The sequence below is a fragment of the Saccopteryx leptura genome, chromosome 4, assembly GCF_036850995.1.
Source record: "Saccopteryx leptura isolate mSacLep1 chromosome 4, mSacLep1_pri_phased_curated, whole genome shotgun sequence".
In the NCBI taxonomy this organism is placed as follows: Eukaryota; Metazoa; Chordata; class Mammalia; order Chiroptera; family Emballonuridae; genus Saccopteryx; species Saccopteryx leptura.
The window spans coordinates 61,357,253-61,365,751 of record NC_089506.1 but is presented as its reverse complement, the minus strand read 5'-3'; positions in this window follow the sequence as shown (position 1 = coordinate 61,365,751).

Here is an 8,499-nt window from a genome sequence, read left to right as displayed (position 1 = left end):
CAGAATAAGGTAGCTCCCTAGTATATTTATTTATCCCAGAATGTATCTGAATATTAAAAATTTAAGTTATTCATTCTAATTTTTTTTCCTGTCATTGAGAGAAATGTTTTACTAAATTATAACTTTTGTTCATATGAAAATGCTAAGAATATGGGATTTTGGTCTTTGAGATTTTATTGGCATGCAATAGTATACAAATTCTAATTTTATATACTGGAAACTAAACTTCATATTGTTAATAATATAATCTTAAAAAAATAAACATATACTGTATAAGATTTAAAAATTTTTATATATTATTCTATATTAGCAGATAATACATAATTTTATAATGGCTCTAAGTCAACTGTAATATTTTATTCTTGGAGGAAAGATTGTTGTATCATTCAGAAGTAGAATTAAAAATATCAATTTCTTTGTTCTTCTCTTCATCTACCTAACCCCAACCTTCACAAACACAAATTTTATATGGTCAGTAGCCACATGTGGTTATGGTTTATTATATTAGACAGCAGAGATTATGAATATTTTCTGTCATCACAGGAGGTTTTATTGGTCAGCACCACTGTACAGATTGAGAATAATACATAGACTGACCTGTGGTGGCACAGTGGATGAAGCATTGATCTGGAGTGCTGAGGTCGCCAGTTCGAAGCCCCATTCCTGACTGGTCAAGGCACGTAGAGAAGCAACTACAATGAGTTGGTGCTTCCCTCTTTTCCACTTGCTTTTCTATTTTCTCTCTAAAATTAATAAATAAAATCTAAGTCAGGGGTAGTCAACCTTTTTATACCTACCGCCCACTTTTGTATCTCTGTTAGTAGTAAAAATTTTCTAACTGCCCACTGGTTTCACAGTAATGGTGATTTATAAAGTAGGGAAGTAACTTTACTTTATAAAATTTACAAAGCAGAGTTACAGCAAGTTAAAGCATATAATAATAATTATTTACCAAGTACTTTATGTTGGATTTTTGCTAAGATTGGCAGAATAAATCTTTATAAAACAACTTACTATAGTTAATCTATCTTTTTATTTATACTTTGGTTGCTCCGCTACCACCCACCATTAAGCTGGAATGCCCACTAGTGGGTGGTAGGGACCAGGTTGACTACCATTGATAAAAATAATAATAATAATATATAGAAGATTCAAATCATGTCACTTCTTAGCTGAGTGTTTCTAGAAAAAAAAATCAATCTTACCATGTTTAAGCTTTAATTTCCTTGTGTTTAGAATAAGAACAATAGCAGTACTTGTGTCATAGGATTTTCAGCAGGATAAATTATTACACTAAAATAATTTGTGTAAAATTATTTTACTAAATTTCTTCACGGAGGGAGTAATAAATTGAGAAACTGAAAATACAAATCAGCAATGACTAGCTCATGTGTAAAAATGGGATTCTGGCCCACAATCTGCAGCAGCCAGTATAAAAAGCCAACCCTCTATCTGCAGTAACAAGTCCAGGAAGTCAAACTACTGTCTTTAGCAACTGGTACAGGAAGCCAAACCATAACCCCTGCAGCAGTCAGCCCTAAATGACCAGGACTTATTAATAGCTTACAAGTTATTTCCTAACTGTTGCCCTTATCATTCTTTTTAAATTCCTTTTTACACTTCCAACTAAACACCAAATGAAAAAAGGTAAAAATACATGGCTAACTAATCACATAGGATACCCTGTTTCTGGGAAGCCTGCCTATAGCTTCTTCATGTCAATAGCCTCCAAACAAGGTATACCTGAAGCTTTCCTTTTTTCCATTATACAGCTTTCCCACTCCTTGGCCTTTCTTTTGTCTCTGCCAAAAAGCAAGTGATATTAGGCATCTAATAAAGTCCCTGGATTATTGTATTCTTTCAGAGATGATATCCTACTGAAGGGATTTAGCATATATAAACATTTCAGAGCCAATAAGGAAAATCCAACCTTGATAAATTTTAATACTACCTTGTTTCTGCATGACTTTCAGACTTAAGAAAGAAGGTATGGTGATTAACAATGACACATATGTCATTTATGGACTTACCTATATTTGGTTGGCTTTTGATACATGTGAGAAACAGGCTGCAAGTGACAGTTTAGATTTGTGGGGGCAGAGCTGTGGGGGCCTGGCAGTAAGCTGACAAGGTCCTTGCTGCCCATCCCCCCACCTCACTTGCTTGATTAGGTTGTTAAAGTCTAAGCTGTTCTCCACAACCTCTGATTATTTGACTAAGTTGGTAAAGGTAATTGATAGGCCTACCCCCACACTTCCAAGTTAGCTGTGATGCTGATGGTTTCTACTAGTCCCATCTCACATGTCCCTTGAAGACACTCAAGGCAGTTTTCTTTCTACCCTTTGTTTTTTGAAGTTAAGATGTTATGTATAGTGGGGGATTTTCTGCACTTGGGATAATTCTTGGTTTGCCTCAGAAATGTGACATTGTATCTGAGCTCTCTTTGTTTTGCTAATGATTTTGTTCTCTGCTCTATAAATGAAGTCTTTTGGGGGTGGAGACTCACTCTTGTAAACCATCAGCTTGGTAATGAGGCCTCCTAATCCCATCCCTTTTCTTTCTGTTTATTGTCTAATCCTCTGCCATTCCCAATCAAGACCTGCAAAATTGCAAGTCTTGCTGGCTTACGACAGATACATATGCTATTTACTCCTATCTTGTATCAACCTCGAACCTTCTCCAAAGAAATGTTCAACAACACCCATGGTTTTGTAATAAAGCACTGACTTTGGACAAATAACACTCTCTTTTTAGAATTGCAAGACTATTTGAGAGATCAAATACTTAGCGAGTGTTTTAGAATTGGTCAATAATACAGGATTCCATTTCTGCATAGGTCTAAACCTCCTTATAACTGTGAGAATTTCTATTAAAACTATGGGTTTAAAGAATTACATAGCTTTGTTAGTTCACCTTTCAGAGCAAAGGAATGGGTGAGTTGCCTTCATTAGCAAGAAATGCTGCTTCTATGTTCAACAAATACATATATGCTCATCAATTTTAAAACCACATCCAAAAAGAAGATTCTGCCTTTTACATAACAGATCTGTTCACATTGGCAGGTTATCTTTGCAGGAACTTAGAGGTAAAATTTAGCAATGTATATCAGGGATGCTGAAAATAATGATTAATACAAAGCAGTAATTCTAAAATGTGCCATAAATTAAAGTCTCAAACATTACTCATAATATGTCTGACCAGGCAATGACGCAGTGGATAGAGCATCAGACTGGGACAAAAAGGACCCAGGTTCTAAACCTTAGGTCATTGGCTTGAGTATGGGTCACTGGCTTGAGCATGAGATCATGTTGCTGACTTGAGCCCAAAAAGTTGTTGGCTAAAAGCCCAAGGTCGTTGGCTTGAGCCCAAGGTTGTTGGCTTGAGCAAGGGGTCACTCACTCTGCTGTAGACTCTCAGGCAGAGCACATATGAGAAAGCAACCAATGAACTAATGTGCTACAATGAAGAGTTGATGCTTCTCATCTTGCCACCTTCCTGTCTGTCTGTCCCTATCTGTTCCTCTCTTCCTCTCTCTGTCTCTGTCACACACACACACACACACACACACACACACACACACAAATTACTCAGAATATAACTTGTTTGGCTATTAAATGAGTAAAGTACAGTAAGAATATACTTTAGAATATCAGAAAAACAAGAGATAAAACGTCTTAGGAAGATGAATATTAAGAAAAAAAACTGCTTAGTAAAAAACTGAATAACAGTAGAGGCAAGTTTCAATCCATTTGTTAAATGATTTTCCTCATTTTCTTTATATTATATGTTTAGAGGACTTCAGACATTTTCCTCCCACTCTTAGCTCTGAATAAAGGAAATATTGCTGTAAGGGGAAATATTTTTTTAATTTTAAATTATGAATTTTAAAAAAATGGTTTAACAAAAGTTATTTCTAAGACATCTCTTCTAAAAAGTAAAATTTTTTCTCCAAAGGTAGAGACTTTAGACTGATTTTTTTACATTGTAATTTACTGCACTGATAATATTTGCACTGCCTCTCTCTTTTCTAAAAGGAGTATATGTTATAAAGTACTGTTTTGCCGGGTTTACATAGAGACACCAAGTCCAAATGAATTTTTTAGGAGTTTTATTAAAAGGAGGAAATTTAATATGCCGGCCGCATATGGCTAACATGGGGCATAGCTGACCCAAATCATGTACGCTGACTTTAGCCCTGAGGCAGGTTCTATACCTTTGATCACACACAGGTTCATGGGAAAAAGAGGAGGGAGAGAGATGACACAACTCATTAGCAAGCTTATATCATTCATCTATAGGATTTATAAAAAAATATTTCTACACATTAAAACTTACAAGGTAATACAATAGAGGAAAATGTTCTACATATAAAAAGATATTCCTAAATTTTCTAGTGTTTATTTGTCATTCTTTTGTCTAGAAGTATATACATTGATCACATGTGTTCAGGAGGAGATGGGGAGCTTACACAGTGCCAGGTAATAAGTGTTTGTAAATGGCCGATTAAAGAAGGAAGAAGAGGAGAGGAAAAGATTTGCTTAATCTTCTCCCTCTCCTTCCCACACCTTGCAAGGTGTTTACCCTGTTTCTCACAGAGGTGGGGGAAAGGGAAATCTAAGTCTCCCCAGCACAAAATCTCTTTACAATACAATGTTGCTGTCTCTCCTGATTTGGTGCAAATCACAGACAAGTATAAAAATCATATTTACAAAATCTCTCTGTATGCTTAGCCCAAATTTTAAAACACTTTTTAAGCTTCCTAGTAAAAAGGAGGTTTTCTCCACAGTATGTCTCTGCAAGCCAGAAAAACTCCCTCTTTCCTCTCCTAAAATATTAATGTTAATTTTTCCATTCTTTGGTATCTTAGCACATATATATATGCTCTCTCTAAAGTTAGAAGGAAATGACTATACTTCATTCAGGTCTATTATAAGCACTTAGAAAAATAATTTTGCTGAATTTATAATTTGAGCTTTTGACATTTACATTGCTACTTTTTACAATATTGTTAATTACCATATTTATTTTATTGTAAGACTAAATATTCAGTGCTTTAAAATTTCATATTTGGGGCACTTGTATGAATTTATTTATATAATTAGCATATAAATTTATAGTATTGTTCAAGTATTCCGAGTCTGTTTTTATACTATCCTCTGATCAGTAGCTCTGAAGTTTAATGAGTGTGTGTGCATGTGCTGCATACATGTGTGTTTATATGTGTGTGATTAATAAAGCTGTGAGAAGTTTATTTCTTCTATTTTTATTTAGGTGAAAATTTATCATTACTACTTGCCCAGATGAAATAAAAACTGAAATCTATTAAAGGCCTTTGGCTTCCGCTGGGTCTTCTGGAACTCATTGCTTGCATTTTTGTTTGGTTTGAATTTGTAATTTACTGTTACATGTGAAATCGAGATGAGCATTAATTATTTTATTTTTATTTTATACTTGCAAGTAACTTACCTCAATTGTAATGATGCGCATAAGAATTGTTTACACTTGTTCTTGTTTATGATTTTAAACTTTGTCTGAGATAGACAAAAAATTGATCATATTACTAATTTGCATTTCTTTAAAGTTTCTTTTAATGATATTAAAAGCTATTTCCCATTCCTTGATTGCTTTCTGTCTTTCACTCTTATTCATACGAACTGGACTTTGTTTCTAGTCTTTCCTCCTGTTTCATCTCTCTGTCCTTTCCTCATACACTTTATGAAAGCTTGGGGGTCTCTAATTTTCTAAACAGCTCCTGAATGTAATCTGTTTGGATTATTTATTAGTATTATTTAGTATTATATATATTTACTACTATTTTATTAAATGCAGTTTGCTTTTTATCTCAAAACATGTATTCCAATTCCCAGTTGTCCCCTCATGTTTCATTAGCTTTATATCAATAGTTATATGTTCTTTTAAAATTGTTCACACAAAAATATATGCATTCATTTAAAATTATCTAGGGCCTAGTTCTGGTATTACTTCTACTCAAAAAAATAAGAAATAAATTTATGGAGTTGTTATACTATTTGTACTAATTATATTTTATGCTCAGTGCCTGTGACTTTTCTCTCTTCCTAGCTTTGTAGAAGGATTCTTTATTTTGTCTATAATTAGAAGTAAAACTTTGATTTAGAGAATTATGTAGTTTTCCTATCTAAATGTTTTAAATATGACAAAGGCCTATATTCACCATTTCAAAGCAATTTCATATGGAAAAAAAACAGGAGAATGCCAGATCTGGAAGATTTTCTGGCCAAGAGCTTTAACTTTGCGATTACTAGATCTAATTTCTGGTTGGCTGGTTCTGGCATCAAGGACATAACTGTACGTACCACGACTCTCTGTTCCCATGTTAAATTAGCTTAAAGTATTGCTTCTTAATCTAGCAAATGGGTCTCTGAATATGGGCCTGGAAGTTTTCTGTGTCTTTCCAATTTTTTTCTTCAGTGTTTTCTCTGGCAAAACTCCTGAAATGTGTCATTTTTACATGTCACTCTCACCTAATTTCCACAAAGGATGAAAATTTGTCACCTATTTTACCTTCTTATGATTCATTATGTAGGAATCCCAGAGGAAGTTAAGTATTTGAGGCCAGTACTTAAAGTTGAACACACTGATATTGGTTATTTTTGTTTTTTTAAAGTGAGAGACACAGAGACAAAGAGAGAAAGAAAGAGGGTCAGATAGGGAAAGACAGAAAAGGAGAGAGATGAGAAGCATCAGTTATTCGTTGCAGCTCCTTAGTTGTTCATTGATTGCTTTCTCATATGTGCCTTGATGGGAGGTCTCCAGCCAAGCCAGTGATTGCTTAATCAAGCCAGCCACCTTGGATTTAACTCAGTGACCTCATGCTCAAGCCAGAGACCTCGGGGTTTTGAACCTGCGTCCTCTGTCTCAGGCTGTGCCACCACCCGGTCAAGCTGAAATTGGTTTTTAACCCAAGCCTGTTTGTTTGTTTAGCTTTTCCCATATACACAGTTTCAAAATTTAGAATATTTAACCTTCTTATTTTTATACTGGGTATCTAAAACCATCACCAAATTTTGCTGTTTTTGCTTCATGTTTAAAATTTATCAACTTTTTTTTCCTCCCCGATTCATGTTATCTCTTCATTAGAGTCTTTCTCAACTAGGCTCTTTAGGGATATCTAATATCTTATTGGCCTCACTTTTGATTCAAATCACAGTTATGGAAAGAAAATATTTCCTCAAAGTTTTGACACACTTCACACTAAAAGGTTCTCATCTGAGAAGCTGCTACATTTCTTTGGCTTCTGCCTCTAAGTTCTGTGATAAGGCAGCTTGGAATATCCATATGAGCCTTTTCGACTTTCATACATGTGCATCCTCTAGGAGCAGCAGAGCCAGTGCCCCAAGGAAAGTCCAGCCATTCAGAATAGAAACAAAATGGTCAAGTCCTCTCCATTTCCCTCTGTAGTGGACTATGTTAAGACACATTTATGGGATTCCTCAAAAGTTTCTGGAGAGTTAGAACAACAGCCCCTCACAAAGGGTTGCCTGCACAAAAATACATCCTTATATTAGCCTTTTCTTATTTCTTATTTCAATCTATTCTCTCTCTCTCTCTCTCTCTGAATCACACTTGCAATAAATAGCTTATAAGAAAGACTTAATCTAAACTGAGCTTTGGGAAGGAAACCCAGGCTAAGAATTTTGGTATGAAGGACAGCCCACCTTGCAGAGCCTAATATTCTATGAATGACTTACCTAGATGTGGACCCGTTACTTATATGATGAAATAAGTATCATATTGTGGTGATAAGTGAAGTGGTGATTAGCCCAGGCATACAAAATGATTATACTTTTCTTATTGTCAAGAGTGAAGAATTGTCATAAGATGTATGTGGAAATGTTAGGTAATCTAGGAACTAAGTCCCTTAAAACTGCCAATTGAAGTCATGCTGGGCAAGGTAGAAACTTCCATGTCTAAGGCTAAAGAGAAACCACATTTCTTTCAATCACAAGGATATTGTGGAGAAAATCAGGCCCTTAATTGAATTATGAACGGCAGAGCTGTAAAAAGATATAAAATGTATAGGTTTTGCAAATATCTAATGTCAGTGTCACCCTGACCGTATAGCTCAGTTGGTTAGAACATAGTCCTGATAAGCTAAGGTTGCTAGTTCAATCTCAAATTAGGGCACAAACAGGAACAGATCAATGTTTCTGTCTCTCTCTGTCTCTTTCTCCCTTTCTCTCTCTCTCTAGGATCAATCAATAAAAATTTTTCTTAAATAATAATGTCAGGATCTTAGGCTCTAAAAGAAAAAATAGTAAGATTTAGAGATCTGTGTTTGGGACATTTTACCAGATGATTGTGAGAATCTTCAATCTCCAGATCTCTATTATTCCCCTGAACAGTGATAAGGACTGAAGCGCTCTCACTTATTAGAGGACAACAGTGTAGGAGGATGCTTGTCTTTATCAAGCTCCATGCCTGCCTCTGCTTATTGCCTACTGGACCAGTAAATAGAGT